Here is a 16,492-nt window from a genome sequence, read left to right on the forward strand (position 1 = left end):
TATTTGAAGCTATGGAGAAAGTTAAGTTGATTAGAGAGAGGTTAAAAACAACTTAGAGTCGTAAAAAGTCATATGCCGATGTGAGGAGAAGAGATCTTGAGTTTGAAGTGGGTAATTTGGTGTACTTGAAGATTTCACCCATGAAAGAGGTAAAGAGGTTTGGTAAAAAGGGAAAGCTTAGTCCCCGTTATGTTGGCCCGCATAGAGTCTTGAGTTGTGTTGGTAAAGTAGCCAATGAGGTTGAGTTGCCTGTAGAGTTGTCAGTTGTTCATCCTATTTTTCATGTCTCCATGCTTAAAAAGCATATTGGTGATTCCATTATTGTAGATCCTTCAGAGAGTGCTGATATTCAGAATAGTCTATAATTAGATGAGATTCTTGTTGAGATCCTAGATTTTCAGATTTGTAGACTAAGGAACAAAGAAGTTCCCTTGGTCAAAGTTTTATGGCAGAACCAGTCAGTTGAGGGTGCTACTTGGGAGGCAGAAGCAGACATGTGAGCCAAGTACCCGCACCTCTTTTCGGCGAGTTTAGATCGATCTAAACGTATTATTCTTCCTTAATTCAGCCTTTCTAATCTAAAGTTCAACTATATATCTATTCTTGCATGAGTTCTTGCAATTTTTGAGGTATTCAAGAGTTTAGAGAGATTTTGAGCCGTTTAGCAAATTGCTTCACTATGTCTACTCTGTTTTTCATGTGTTCCTATTCTAACTAGTGACATTCAAGGATGAATGTTTCCAAGGGGGAGATATTGTAAGACCCCGCAAAGTTTCCTCGTAGTCCGAGCCTTAGAGCGTGTCAAGTGAAGTGTAATTCCGTCCCTAAAAGATTGAGAAGAGACTTCCCAAGTGATTGGTATTTAAAAAATATAGAATTTTCTTAAATTTGACTTTTTTCCATGTGGAAAATTGAATTAGCTTACCAATGATACCAATTTCGTCCAAATCCAGCATCGGGATGAGAAGTTATGGCCGTTTTACTGAAAGTTGTCGGAACTGCCAAAGTGCGACGAACGATCTGACGGACCGTCGAACTTGAGACGGACCGTCGAAATTGAGATGGACAATCACAACCAAGGCAGTAACTCCCTTTCGTGGCCCAAGTGCAACGGCCAAGACGACGGACCATCAATGCTGCAATGGACCATCGTTGAGACCGTCGCCACTAAGGCAATGTGGTCTCATCATGGCCATCATGCGATGGATGATCCAATGGACCATAACACCAGCAATGGACTATTGATCCGACCATCACATCGAGGCAGTATGTCCCTTTTCTGGTCATCGTGCGACGGACGATCCGATGGACCATCGCAACCCTCGTTCAGTGTTTTTAACTTGTTTTAATAAGGGGATTTTTGGTCTTTCTACTCTTTTAACCCTCACATATATTCCAAACGAACCTAATAGCCTCATTATCTCCCAAAACATCCAAAGGATAGGGTTTCTCTCTCAAGATCAAATCTAAAATCCTTTTCCAAGAAATTCAAGAACTTACCATGGATTCTACAAATTGAGTTGAGATTTAAGTTCCCTAAGTTCAAGGGTTTCAAGAACCCTCTCTCAAGAGTAAGAAGAAGAGTTGAATCAAGATTGTTCATCCAATTTCAAAATCTAAGGTATGTGGGGTTTTGAACAAGGGTAATCCTTTCATCCTTGTGCCCAAAGGCTTATTTAAACTATGATTTTCTGCAATCTATGAGATTTTACATGAATTTGAATAGGGTTTTTCACCCATTATTATTGATTGCAATATTTTGATGTTTCCCATGAATTGAGAGTCTAATGAATGACATGATTTTCACATGTTTTCTTGAGAAATTGCAGCTAGGTCTATACCCTATGATTTTAATCCTTGAGAAATTAATAGTTCAAATGTTTTAGCTATTGAAGTATATGAGTATGTTGATATTTTGAGACAAACTGCTGAAATTTCCAGATTTCTACATGTGTTATGAATCTATATGCTATCTATTATGCTTTTGATAAGTTTTAACTTGAGAGTTAATCATAGGTTATTGAGCCCTACTTGAGATTTGCAATTTTATGAACTCTTATACTATAAGAACCCATGCTTTGAAGTATTCTGAGATTATTGAGAAAAGTTTTGACCTAATGGTCATGGAGTATTGAAATCCACTTCACTACATGAGATTAAAGATTTGATTATTGGGTTCTTGATGAACCATGAGATTATTTTAAAGTGGATTTCCATGAGATGAGCGAGATAAACTAAAGAGAGTAGTATTTAGCACCGAGTTAGGTAAGTTACTATGGTTTCTTACCCCAAAACTACGTGCCACCGTAGGTTTGAGATTTTAGGCCTAAAGCAGAAATATTGGGCCCGAGGCCGAGATAAGTGATCACTGAATTAAGGTTATACTCCCTGGCAAGAGTATGACGCTCCTCCCCAACGTGGGGTCTCATCCTTAGGAGGACAAAACGTTGGACTCCATGTAGGTCGCATGGTTTAGTCGGTTAGGAGAACCTCCCTTGATACAAGTTATTTTCCTAATAGTAAAGTTGCAGATTTTCTCCTTAAGACTAAAGTATTTTCCCTTGATATAAGTATTTTCTCTAAAGCTATGAGATAAGTTAGTTCCCTAAACTAGAGTATCTTTCTAGTGAGATAGAATGATTTCCCTAAAGCTTGAAACGAGATATTTTCCTAAAGTGAATGAAATGCCTTCACGTATGTTTCAAAGTTAAACTATGATGACTTACAAAATTTGTGTTACATGCTCCATTCTACATGATTCATGAGTTTTACAGTTTATACTTATTCAATCCATGTGAGTCATTACTTATTGCATGCATAACTTGATTAAAGAGTATTGATGTTGTTTTATATAAATGCATGCACCCCACATACTCAGTACATTCCCAAGTGCTGATCCATATATACGTCTATGTGCTACATTGTCTTATAATGTAGGTTCAGGTGCTCAGTCCCAGCCTCGCCAGTGGCTTTTGAGTACCTCTATCTACATTTCTATAGTGGTGTGTCCTCATGGTTTGAGGACCTATCTTCAGACATTTCCGCATTTGAAAGACTATGTTATTACTTTCTGTTCATTTCAAGTCAGTTGGGGACCTGTCCCAATGGCTCTCTAGTTCATGGATTAGTAAAGGCTTTGTTAGACTAGTTACCAGGTTGTTATTGTGTTGAGAATTCCAGTATTGTGGTCGTTTGGACCGAGTACTTTCTCTGTATCTCCCTTCATATGATATGACTATGCTAGTGTTTGAATTATTTCATTTTGAAATGAGTATTATTAGTAGAAACAAGCTCAAAGGGTTTTCTTGGGGCTACTTGTAGCCTTAAGCACCGTGTGAGGTCCTGGGAGGCAATTTTGTGTGATTATATCCCCGTACTATTCTGCAAGACTCTGCTAGACATGGCTTCATAGACATCCAAGAAAACTTAAACCTTGTGCTTTGATACCATGTTTTTCACGACTTAAGACTACCTCTAGTCATAAAACAGTTCTTGGAACCATAAATGAACCCAAGCTAACCCATGAACTGGCATATTGTTTGAGCAAATTGTATAAAACTAGATTTACTAAGCGAAAACATGATCATGAGAAAGTCTGAATAAATGTAATACTGATAAAGTTTACAATATGATAAAATCGAAGAGAGAACTAAAATCACATATCATGACTTTGACTAACTATCAATGAGTCATCTACTATACTAACTATAGGTAGATGGAACATGCCTTCAACTACCATTAATCAATACATATGGATAATTAAAATACAACACATGAACTATAGTGGATTGAGTCCCCGAAATAAGGGAATTCATCACCTGCTGGCTAAATGCTGAGAACTGTCTGATCCTGATGTATGGACTACATTTGGTACCTACATTATAAAGGATGTAGCCATAAATGCACATATATGGTTAGTACGTTAGAATGTACTGAGTATATAGAGACATGCACTAAATTAGGAAATATTTAAAACGTGCTTTAAAACTGAGGATATAAGTTATTTGCTAAAACATACATTTAAAACATAGTTATACGTGAAAATAATTTTAAAAGCTGGGAAGCGATAACACATGAATAATGTATGTAAATCTCATGTAAAGTTGAACATGCTGTAAAACGAAACTGAGGATCATGTATGAATATTAAGCATGAAAACATGAACATTTAAAACTGAGAATGCAAGACCAAGCATAAACATGTACTAAATTTATCTAAACAACTGATTGACGGATATCTGAATAACTGAATAACTGACATCTGTATACTTGGTCATGCAAACCTGAACTGACATACTTGAATATTGAACTGGTACTGTGGGAGATAACTAAAACTAACAAGCCCCAATCTGAGCTATAGGGGTCCAACCTATAACCCCAGTTGGAAGGGTTCTGATACCTTGCAAGAGGTACCAACACATGACTGACGATGTGGATCCATAAGGTTGATATCTTAAAGAACGAGGGTTTTATTCCTAACATACGAGGGACCCCTCATAATATACGGTGGCATCATAGGTATAGAACTTAGGGACTGCTACTAATGACTCATGCCTAACTGATGGGAGAGCCGTCATCCCTACATTCACTTGGTGCTAAATGTTACCCCCAATAGAATGATACTGGTATTATTATTGGTTTAACATGATATGGTACTATACTGATAAATGCTCAGCGTGAACATGATAATCTAAATAAGATAATAAAACCGTGGTCTGACTGACTTGTTACTTGAAAATGAAAACGTGTAAAAAACATAGGTATCAGGCGTTCATAACCCCCATCACTGAATGATTACAAAATTTGATAACAACCCTTAAAACAGTAACATAAAGTTGTAATTCAAAGACCCAAAACATGAGATATTTCAAGAGTCTAATAAATTTCATGAATGTAAACATAGGAACGAGTTAACCTTAGAAAATATCATATTTATGCAATTTAAATCATAATTTGAGAATTTTACACGATATTGACTGAACATGACATAGGGTTTTGAAACATCAAGCATATAGGGTCATGTTCACATGGGATAAAACTATTAGCATAACTTCAATGTAAAATAAGAAAGAAACATGGATGAATTTCATAATTTACATGGATGTTGACCATAATTAGAGTAAAATTCATACGTGAATCATAAAGAGGGTTTTGGGGCTCAATGCGTGAAAGGAACCCATTGATGAATACCCCACATACCTCAATGGTTAGATTCTTGAAGAATGCTTAAACTCTGAAACTTAAACTCTTGGATTCTTAGGAAGGAAGGCTTGAATTGCTAGTTCTTGGGAAGGGGGAGGGTTTATACGAGATTTATTCTGATCATAATGGGCAAATAATGCCCTTTTAGTTGATATAAGTCGTGATTTGGATGATTGGGGTTGAGGGTAAAATACCAAATTACCCTTGGCCCCCTTTAATTCATGAAGTTGGATACAATGCCTTCGGGTCTGGAGTTTCTGGTTCGTAGTGTTGGGGCTGTAGTTTTTGGGGTTAGTGGTGTTGGCTTTTTTGCATCCCATACTAGTTTATTATGCACTTATCTTTTGTGTTTGTTATACTTTTAGTTTGTTTTGTGTACCATACTAGTTTGTATTCTCTTACTTTTTGTATTTGTTATACTGTTATTGGTCCTAAGCTGGGGGTCTATCAGAAATAGCCTCTCTACTTCTCTTGAGGTAGTGGTATGGTCTGCGTACACTCTACCTTCCCCAGACCCCACTAGGTGGAAATACTCTGGGTATGTTGTTGTTGTTGTTATTGTTGTTGTTAAATACAATGCCTCCGTATCGCGGACCTAATTATGGAGGAATAACCTCTGTGGTGTGGACCCTATATCGGGGGAATAGCCTACACGGCGAGGACCCTATATCGAGGGAATAGCCTCTACGATGCGTCCCTATCATGGAGGCTCATTGCCTCCATGGTCCAAACATGCCCCGAATCCCGCCCAAAAATTTTTAAACTTTTCTGAGACATACCTTTGACATCCCTAAACATGTTGCAACTCAAAAACCAACGTCTTGGGTTCGGGAAGACCAAAAATAAAATTAATAAAATCTTGGGGTCTTGAAAATGACTAAGTCCTCAATCTTAGTGAAAATTTCAAGCCTTGGACCCCTTAAACATGCAACCAGAAGCTGAATCGAGCTTAGAATGTTACGGAGTATTATAGCTTTACCAGGATGGTAGTGAAAACTCATGTCATAATCCTTAAATAGCTCAAGCCATCTCCTTTTCCTGAGGTTCAACTCTTTCTGAGTAAACATATATTGCAGGTTCTTATGATTGAAAAAGATATCCACATGAACTTCATACAAATAGTGACTCCAGATTTTCAATGCGAATACCATAGCCAACAATTTTATGTCATGATTTGGATAATTCTTCTCATGCACCTTCAACTATCTAGAGGAAAAAGTTATCACTTTCCCATGGTGCATCGAGATGCAACCAAGCCCTACACGGGACGCATCATAATAGACCATAAACCCATCAATGCCTTCAGGCAAAGTCAAGACTAGAGCCGAAGTTAGATTATCCTTCACCTTCTCAAAACTACCCTTATAAGCATCAGACCATAAAAACACTACCTTCTTTTGAGTCAACTTAGTCAATGAAGAAGCTATAGAAGAGAAACTTTCCACAAACCTTTTGGTATAATCGGATAACCAAAGAAGCTCTAAATATTGGTTGGATTCGTGGGTCAAGGCCATCTCTTAACCACTACAACTTTCTATAAATCTACCATGATCCCTTCACAGCGTTCAACCAGAATTTACATTTCAAAAATTTGGCATAAAACTGCAGATCTTTCAAGGTCTGGAACAAAATCACCTCACTGTTAGATTGCACCAGAATATCGTTTATGAATACAATGACGAACAAATCTAGAAACTGATAGGAGACTCTATTCATCAAGTCCATAAATGTCATCGAGGCATTAGTCAACCCAAAAGACATGACTAAGAACTTGAAATGCCCATAGCAAGTATGGAAAGCAGTTTTAGGGATATCCACTTCCCTAATCTTTAACTAGTGATACCCCAAACGAAGATCAATCTTTGACAAAAACTTAGCACCCTGAAGCTGATCAAACAAATCATCTATCCTTGGAAAAGGGTATTTATTATTTACCATTACCTTATTTAATTATTGGTAAACAATACACATTCTAAGGAAACCATCCTTCTTATGCATGAATAACACCAGTGCACCCCATGGAGATACCATAGGATGGATGTAACCCTTGTCTAAAATATCCTTTAGTTGGGGAATAGAAATAGGATGAGTGTCCGGAGCAAGATCTATCCAAAAATCAATCTCCCAATTTAGACGAACACTAGGAAGGTCATCATGGAAGGCCTCAGGAAATTTATTCACCATCGGGATGGAACATAAAGAAGGACCCTCCGAGTTAGAATTTTTAACCCGAATAAAATGATAAACAAAAACCTTGGAGATTAATCGCCGAGCTCAGATATATGATATGAAATTTCCCCTAGGAGCTAGGGAACCACCATCCCCTTCAATAACTGGCTCATTAGGGAATTTAAAGACGTCTTTACGAGTCCGACAGTGTAAATATGTGTAGCATGAGTGCAACTAATTCATCCCTAATATAATATCAAAATCCACCATGTTTAATTCAAAAAGGTCTACCAAGGTCTCCCGATCACCCACAGTTACCACAAAGGCGCTACAGACTTTTTTGGTCACCACAGAGTCACCCACTAAGGTAGAAACAAAAAATCCTCTGAAATAAAACTCAGAACTAAAACAAAAATACACAGCCACAAATAGTGTCACGTGAGGGAGAGCGGACCCCAGATCAAGTAAACAATACACATCACAATAAAAGAGTTTAAACATACTGATAACAACATCAGGTGATGCATCAGAACCCTAACAAGTAGTGAGAGCATTGAGTTAGTTTCGACTAGTGTCGGAGCCAGATTATGCACCCTTTGGTTCCAGAGCTAAAGAAGAGGCAACAGGAACCTTGTTTTCCCCAGAAGCAACCTTACGAAAAGGACACTTTCTAATCATATGCCCTAGATAACTGTGGTAGAATAAGTTTTCCTTTCCTTCATTATAATATCCCCAGTGTAATCGACCACAAAATCTACAGAGAGGATAGAATGGAGCTGATTGAGCCACACTAGCTTGAGATTGGGCACCTTGTGCCATACAACTATCTCTAGCATGAAAATGTCTGTCACCTGATGGCTTTGGGTAAGGAGAACTACCCATCGAGTAAGACCCCAAATTGCCCCACTTCTTTTTGTGACACTTTCCACCATCCCTACTACTCTATTTTTGGCCACCACCTTGCTTAGAAAATCTAAACATTATGCTCTGTCTTTCCCCTATCTCTGCTTTTTTTTCTTTTTCTCAGCCCGCTACATGTATAAAAACAACCTGGAGATACCCATATACTTGTTCAACAAGGAAGCCTTACTCTCTAAAATCAAGTCTCGAGATAACCTAAAATTGAACTTCCTCATTCTAGCCCTCATGCTAGAAACCAACTCCAGAGCATACTGATATAATTGGTGAAACTTCAAGGCATACTTCTTGACTAACATTTTTCCTGGCTTCAAATTAACAAACTCTTCTGCTTTCGCTTTCCTCAGCTCTTGAGAAAAGAAGCGGTCTATGAAAGCATTAGAAAATTATCCCATAGAGCTGAACCAGCATTATCACTCCTTGACTGGTCCTATTTTTTGACCACTGATAAGCCACATATTTTAATAGGTAGGCAGCAAACTCCACGCCCTCCACATTAATGAAATACATCACACGACAACACTTTTTATCTCATCAAGAAAACTTTGAGAATCCTCCTAGACTTTAACTCCAATAAAGGTTGGAAAATTCAACCTCATAAACTGGCCAACCCTTGTGGCCTCAAAAAATAAAGTAAAAAAAGCACCATGCTCAAACTGGGAAGCTACCAATTGAGCTAACATATGGATAGACTAAAAAAATTAATATTTTTCATACTAGCCTGAGGAGCTGGAGAAGGATTGGCGGAGACCAGTGGAACTGCAGGAGTGCAATCAGGAACTGAACCCCTAAATAGGTCTGGACCCCATAAGCAGGACGTGTCCCATCAATGTTATCCTCAGGCGGGATAGAGGATTTTCTGTGAGCTTCAGATCATCTAAGAAGCATGATCTAAAAATCGAACAAAAGGGAATTAGAGAAGATTTCAGGACCTTAGGCTCTACAGCCCAAAAACAAAACATAAAAAAGAGAAATATTCCTAAATGCCCTGTAGCCTCTCCCTTATGAGTGTGGAACTCTACACACCCTTAAAAGAGACTCTACTCGACATGGCTCTGTGGACTCCCAACTGACAATGAACCTAAAACTCTGATACCAATCTGACATAACCCAAACCAGGGCCTAATGGTGACAGGTATCTAAAGTCCAATCGGGATCGGAGACCACCCCCAACACTCCACCGTTAACCACCATACATTCCACATCGAATAAATAATAATTTAAAGACATTAGATAAAGTCTATAACCATAACCAAACAATCATAACTAAGTGTCCACCAAATGCTAATCCCAATTCCAATACCAATACCAATGTTAATACTAATACTGACATTGTCCATGTTGATTTGAGGTGATTTTATACACTCCGATATCATTATTCTAGCTTATTTTACCTTATTTTGAGAGTAATTCATGTGCTTAACATATTAATATGACATAAATAAGCATCAAAGTGTCCAAGTGCATGATTACAATGTTCAACATATTTTTCAAACAATTTTATACTTAATTGAATCATTTAGAGTTTAACTCGAAAAACTAGTTTTACTAGCTTGAGCTAGGTGTGTGTTTAGTTGGCTTCGTTGGATTCTAATATGTTTAATTTGTTTCAAATACTTTACGTGTGTAATTATAAGTGGAATAACTTATTTGTAACGTGCAAATTTTAATTTTATTAAGTCAAGATTCAGAATAATAGGTGGAAGATCATTGTGAATTTGCCTTATTTTAGCTTTTATTTTGATTCGTCTTTAAAAATATTGTGTTGTTTTGATCTCTAATATGTGGTGTGTGACTATGTAGGAGGTTTTGTAAGATGAATACGGTGATATATTATTAATAAAAAGGTCGATAATTCACCAAAAATACACTACAAAAGACATGGGGAAAAGGAGGGATGTTCAACACTTAACCAAAATTTTGAACGCTAATTCCAGCGACTCGATGCGATATCGTCGCATCGCGTCGACCGGCAATGCGTTGAGTGTCGCGTTGGAATGGTGAAATCATGCATGGCCAAATTCTGTCGACAAGGTTGGCAGTGTCCCATTATGAATATAATAAAGGGCACATTTAAAAAGGTGGCTGGTAGGGAATTTCTCTCGGATTACATGCAAATTTCTTAATCAAATAAAGATTGGGATTCTTTCATTATAAATGTATAACCTGGAAAACTTTGGGGGACATCTGGACACATTAGTGGATAATATTAAACGAACCTGGACAATATTGAATTAGTTCTTGTACAACAACATGGAAGCGGTGACACAATTGGAATTACTTGGACAAAATTTGGAGGCTGCACATGTTTTTTTAGATTTTAATATTTTATTTAGCTATTAATATTTCACACATGTATTTAATTATTTGGATTGTGGTTACGAATATTAGTGGCTAAAAACTCTCTTTTTGGGGTTAAAGCCAAGAACATGATTACTATTATTTTGAATTAATTTTGTAAGATTTGCTTATCATATTTGGTTGTTTGTTTATTATTGTTTTAATTATTTTATGGATTGATCACCCATAAAATACATATATTGTCAACCTTTGGATCTCAGGAGAGGGAATAGGGAGATAAAACATGGAAATAAATAAATTTTAAGTTTTATTCTTTTAAAAAATAAAGAATTAAACTTAGAATCTAGGAAAGTGATGGACTTAGATACCTTACTTGATTCAAACGTAGGATGATAGCTTTAATTCACTTAATTGGATTATTACATCCCCGCTAAAGATGTAGTTGTAATGTTCATATTAGGTAAAATATTAGAGGTTCGGTAACCATGATCCTGCAATTAACCCTATGAATTAACAACCAAGATAAGAAAATTAACGAAAGAGATTCAATAAAATAGTAAGATAGTTCGAAGTGCTTTAACCCTGGGCTTTCTCCTATTGATTGTTCCAAGACTTTAATTTACACATTATTTAGTTTATTTTTTAATTTAAAAAAATTACAAACTCTCTTTTGGTTACCGTTGCGTCAAACTAATCGTCGAAGTTAAACTAGAATTAAATCAATGTTAAATCAAGTCTCTGTGGGATCGATACTTGGCTTTCATTAGTACACTTTACTACTTGATAAGACTGCGTACACTTGTGTGTGCGCTTGGGCGCTGTCAAGTTTTTGGCTCCATTGTCGGGAACTTGTTATTTGGCAACTATTTATTTTAGATTTACGCTTGGTCTTGGTTTTGTTTTTGCAAGAAACAGGTTTACAAAGTAGTAAGCTAGCAAAGGATCGGGACTTGGTTGAACAAAACCCAGAACCCGAGAAACTTTACCATCAATGAAGGAGAGAAAAAATCCTTCTCCAGAGAATTTTGCAAATCCAAGGAGACCAAGAAAATCCTGCTATAATGGCTACAGAACAACAAGCACGCAGGACAGTTCGGGAAGTAGTAATCCCACTTCTGACAAATCAGACTTCACCTTTTCAGAAACTAGTTGTTGGAGAGAGGTTTGAGCTCAAAAATAATATGGTATAGTTATTGATAAGAAGCGGATAGTTCGCCAAGATAACACATGAAGATCAACAAGTCCACTTACAATTTTATTAAGCTCACTGACACATTCATTCTAACAGATGTGAATGCTGATTATGTGAGGATGACGCTTTTCCCATATTTACTTATTGGGGAAGCTAATAAGGGGTTGAATTTTCAGCCAGCAAATTCAATCACATCATGGGACAGCTTGTCTAAAAAGTTCCTGATCAAATTCTTCCCGGCTGGTGAGACTGCAAAACATCGCAGTCAGATTGTGAGCTTTAAACAAAGGCTAGACGAAAACCTTTATCATGCTTGGGAATAGTTTAAGGCTCTTCTTCGGGACTATCAACATCACCAGCAGTCCAATAAGGTACTTGCTCATACTTTTGTAGCAGTACTTGATCACAATACAAAGATTTTGCTAGATTCAGTCAAGCGTTAGAGCTAACTTATGATGAGTTGTACATATTGTTGAACCACATTGTGTAAGGAAATCTAAAATGGCATTCAGATTCTAGAAGTTCCACAAAAAGAATTTCAAGTGTGCTAGAGGTGGACCAGTTCACAGCCTTATCAGCTCAGGTTGCAGCGTTACAAAACATAATAAATACTCATTTCAGCAAACTAAAAGTTAGATCTCCACAGACTATAGCAACAGTCAATGCAGTTCAGCAAACTGTCAATTCAGTCAATGTAGTTGGTGTGAGGTATACAGAAATAATGGCCATTCTATGGCTATGTGTGCTTTAAATTCGAAATCAATAATGTATTGGGCAATGCACAAAGATAGAATCATGGTAACACCTACAACATGAAGTGGCAGACTCAGCCTTGAAACTTACAATAATAGCAAATTACACAACCATAGGGTCAAACTAATCATTCAATTAGCAACATGGAAGAGATGTTGAAGTAGATTCTCGCTGGTCAAGCACAAATGGCTGGAGATATGAAAAATCAAAAAGCAGAATTAACAAATTAGAAAGTGGCTCAGATAAGCTTAGAGTTGCAGTTGGGGAAGTTACAATAAGCATTAAACACTAGGCCTCAACGAGGTCTTCCAGCAGATACAGAGAATCCAAAACAGGTTATGGCAATCACCTTATGGAGTGGTAAAGAGCTTCACTGAGAACCTCCCAAGGCAAAAAAAGAGGTAGATGCAAATTTGAATCCGTAATAGGTTTCTAAAAAAGTTGTTGAAAATTCAAGAAAGTCTGAGTATTTGAAAGAAAAAGTTGTTGCAGAAGAAGTGAAGAAGATGTCGCCACTACCTTCCCATAGAAACACATAAAAGCGAAGGATGATGCTACGTTCAAGAAGTTCTTTGATACATTCAGAGAGCTTCATATTAACTTATCTTTGCTACATAATTTCTAGAATATGCCCAAGTACGCAAAGTACTTAAGGTATGTGGTGGCTAATAAGGTGAAATTTCAAGATATGGAAGCTATAACACTAACTGAAGAGTGTAGCACTATAATAACACAGAAAATCCCTAAGAAATTAAAAGATCAAGGGAGGTTTGCTATCCGTATTCAAATTGGAAGTAAAGTGGTCCATGAACTTAGTGACTTAGGGGAAAACATAAATGTGGTGCCCCTATCGCTGTTTAAAAATTTGGGCTTGAGAAAGCCTAAATCAACCATCATGGTGTTGCAGCTGGCAGATGAGTCATTCACATATCTGGAAGGAATAATTGAGGATGTACTCATAAAGGTTAGTAAATTCATTATACCTGCTGACTTTATCGTTTTTGATTTTGAGGCAGATGAATAGGTACCAACCATTTTGAGGTGTCTATTCTTTGCAACTGGAGGGTCCTTGATTGTTATTAGAGAAGGTACACTCAAAATAAAGTTAGATGATAAAGAAGTGGAATTTCATGTCTACAAATCACCCATTGTAAATTCTTAATATAAATATTTATGTGTCATCAATGTTAATGAAGGAGAAAAGTGTGCTATAGTTGATCGACCGAAGACCTCTTTGGATTACCTGATTGAGCGGTTTAAGTTGAATCCACTGTTTCCAAATATGATGAAGGTTGAAATGAAGAGAGATGTTGACCTTAAGAGTGCAAACTCAAGAGGTCAAAATGAATGAAAAATAGCTCCCAAAGGAGAGTAAAAAGGTGAATGTATATGGATGAGTTGAGTTGGGTCATGTCGTGACACTAAATTAGGCACTACTTGGGAGGCAACCCAAGTTAATTAGGTATGTTTTCTTTTCAGTTTTTTAGTTTTTATTACATGTAGTTTTTATTTTTGCTTGAGTCACAGGTTAATGGGAAGGCTGAGTACTATAAACTTAAGCTAAAGAGCATGGCAAAGACTGAGTGTGGGGTTCCACGGACCTTCTTGATGCAAAAAAAATACTATTAACTAGACCTAGAGGCCTCAGAGAGTATTTCTATCTTTTACTTTAAAAATTTACTTTGGGGACAAAGTAGATTTTTAAGTGTGGGGTGGGGAAATTCTCAAATTTTGGCTCAATTTAAAAATTTTTGTGTAAGATATTTGAGTTGGTGCTATTTTTGATTGCATGATGCAAGCGAATTTGTTTGTAGAAGTATGTTGAATGAGTGAATTACTATTTTTTGAGACTCCTAGGCTCATGTTTATGACTCTTGTACTTGTGGCTTAAATTTGAATTCACGCTATTGTTTGGTTGAGAGTCTATGATGATCCTATTGAGTTGAGCATGTGCCATGTGTATGTGAGATTTTTATATATTCCTTGTTGCATGTGATGTCTAGAACTTTTTCGGTGTGTGTGTGAAGAGAAATAAAGAATGTCAATTTAGAAGATAATATAGGCATTTCTTTGATAGCCTTGTTTTTACCTTCTTTTTGACCTACTCTTGTGCATAATCCTAGTTAATCTTTATTATGCCTTTAGCTTTTTCTTTGGAAGCCTTATATGTAGCCTAATCCTTTCTTTGGTAAACCATAATTTGATCCAAAAAGCTCCTAAGTGCTTTAATAAAAAATTAATTGAGTAAGGAACTTGAGAAATAAGAAGGAAAAGGTGAATTCCATTCCCCAAGGTAATAGTCATTGGTATTGATACTTTATGTGTGGTGTATGGGTGTGATATAATTTATGCTAGAAATATTCCCATAGTTGTAGATAATGAGAAAAAATAAATTTTAAAGGAATAAATAATGAACCCACCATGTGTTTGTGAAAATACTTAAGAGAGATGGGGCAAAAATAAAGATGATGGGGTAGGCAAAAATGGTGTAAATTGGTTGTTGGAAATTGGTTTAAATGTATAATGTACTGTATTAAGAGCTTAGAGAGGTTAGTCACTATTCTTAAATATTTTCTACCCGTCCCTTAGCCTACATTACAACCCAAAAAAGTCCTAATTGATCCTAAGTTCATCATTCTGATATTAGTGGAGCACTACACTAAGGGCAAGCCTATAGTTCATTGTGTAAGTTGTGAATTCCTTGTGAGAGTGAGCATAATTTGATTCATGTACCCATTACGTTATAAATTGCATTATTGTGAGTGATTATGTGTAACTCTCTTGTTGTGAGGGGTACATGTTTGATGAATGCGTGTGATTTGTATGTCCTTGATTGAATGATAAGCATGAGTTTTCCACTTGTTGAGGCGATTCTTGAGGCTAGGATGTTTTGGAGTAGTGATCATGAGCTATCAATTGTGTAAATAACGTTCTATGTGTAAAAACTTGCATTCCGTGTGGTCATTGTACTACTAGCTTGAGTGTCTTTATTTTAGTAGAAGTGTAGCATCACCTCAGATTTTGATGCTTAGAATAATGAGTTGTTTGAAGACGAACAAGAGTTTAAGTGTGGGGTGATGATTTGAGGTGGTTTTATATACTTCGACATCATTATTCTAGCTTATTTCCCCCTATTTATAAAGAAACACATGTGCTTAACGAGTTAATCTGATATAAATAAGCATCTAAGTATCCAAGTTACATGTTTTTCAAACAAGTTTGTACTTAATTGAGTCATTTAGAGTTCAACCCAGAAAACTAGTTTTACTAGCTTGAGCGAGGTGCGTGTCTAGTTGGCTTTGTTGGATTCTAATGTGTTTAATTTATTTCAAATACTTTAAATGTGTAATTATGAGTGGAATAACTTGTTTGTAATGTGCAAATTTTAATTTGATTAAGTCAAGAGTCGGAATAATAAATGAAAGATCATCGTGAATTTGCCTTATCTTAGCTTTTATTTTGATTCGTCATTGAGAATATTGTGTTGTTTTGATCTCTCATATGTGGTGTGTGACTATGTAGGAGGCTTTATGAGCTAAATACGGTGATATATTGTTGATAAAAAGTCCAAAAATTTACTTAAAATATACTACTACAAATGACATGGGGAAAAGAGGGATATTCAACATTTAACCAGAATTTTGAACGCAAATTCCAGTGAATCGATGCGATATCATCGCGTGGCGTCGACCGCCAACGCATTGAGCATCACATCATGATGGTGAAATCATGCACGTCCAAATTCTCCCAACAAGTTTGGCAGTGTCCCATTATGAATATAATAAAGGGCACATTTAAAAAGGCGGTTGGTGGGGAATTTCTCTTGGATTAAGTGCAATTTTCTTAATCAAATAAAGATTGGGATTATTTCATTATAAATATATAACTTGGAAAACTTTGGGGGACAGCTGGACACGTTAGTGAACAATATTAAATAGACCTGGACAATATTGAATTA

This window comes from Capsicum annuum, chromosome 1 (genome assembly GCF_002878395.1).
Source record: "Capsicum annuum cultivar UCD-10X-F1 chromosome 1, UCD10Xv1.1, whole genome shotgun sequence".
NCBI lineage: Eukaryota > Viridiplantae > Streptophyta > Magnoliopsida > Solanales > Solanaceae > Capsicum > Capsicum annuum.